This window comes from Arachis ipaensis, chromosome B8 (assembly GCF_059453495.1).
Source record: "Arachis ipaensis isolate K30076 ecotype BB chromosome B8, ASM5945349v1, whole genome shotgun sequence".
NCBI classification, from domain to species: domain Eukaryota; kingdom Viridiplantae; phylum Streptophyta; class Magnoliopsida; order Fabales; family Fabaceae; genus Arachis; species Arachis ipaensis.
The window spans coordinates 90,983,019-90,983,715 of record NC_142443.1 but is presented as its reverse complement, the minus strand read 5'-3'; the positions used below and the strand labels follow the sequence as shown (position 1 = coordinate 90,983,715).

Sequence of the window (697 nt, the reverse complement as noted above, 5' to 3'; positions counted from 1 at the left end):
ATAAACCCAACCTCTGGGAATTGTGGTAGCAGCATTCAGAAACCACCCATTCAGGCCAACAATTTTGAACTCAAACCACAGCTAATATCACTTGTGGAGAATCATTGTTCATTTGGTGGGAGTGCTAATGAAGATCCCAACCAACATCTCACAAAATTTCTGAGAATTTGTGACACTGTGAAGTCCAATGGAGTCCAGGAAGATGCCTATAAACTGCTTTTGTTCCCATTTTCACTTAGGGACAAAGCAGCTATGTGGCTGGAATCATTCCCAAGGGGGAGTCTAACAACATGGGATGAGGTGGAAAGCAAGTTTCTGGCACGTTTCTACCCCCCACAAAAGGTCAATAGGCTTCGATCTGAGGTTCAGACTTTTAGACAACAAGATGGTGAAACTCTCTACGAGGCATGGGAGAGATTCAAGGATTTGACAAGGAAATGCCCACCAGACATGTTCCATGATTGGGTGCAATTGCATATTTTCTATGATAGACTCTCTTATGAATCAAGGAAGGCTGTAGACCATTCATCAGGAGGTTCATTGAACAGGAAAAAGACTGTGGAAGAAGCCATTGAAGTGATTGAGACAGTGGCTGAGAATGAGTACTACTATGCATCAGAGAGGCACAACACTAAGGGAGTCATGGAGCTGAACCATGTTGATACAATTCTAGCCCAAAACAAGGTGTTTGCCAAGC

The 697-nt window shown here is 43.5% G+C and overlaps 1 non-coding gene across 1 annotated transcript; it reads right to left on the bottom strand.

The window, feature by feature from the left end:
• Positions 1-348: 348 nt before the first annotated feature.
• Positions 349-452, bottom strand: LOC148548799 (small nucleolar RNA R71). Its single transcript, XR_015898399.1, has one exon. It is a non-coding gene; the product is annotated as a small nucleolar RNA R71 (small nucleolar RNA).
• Between the last annotated feature and the right edge of the window lie 245 nt (positions 453-697).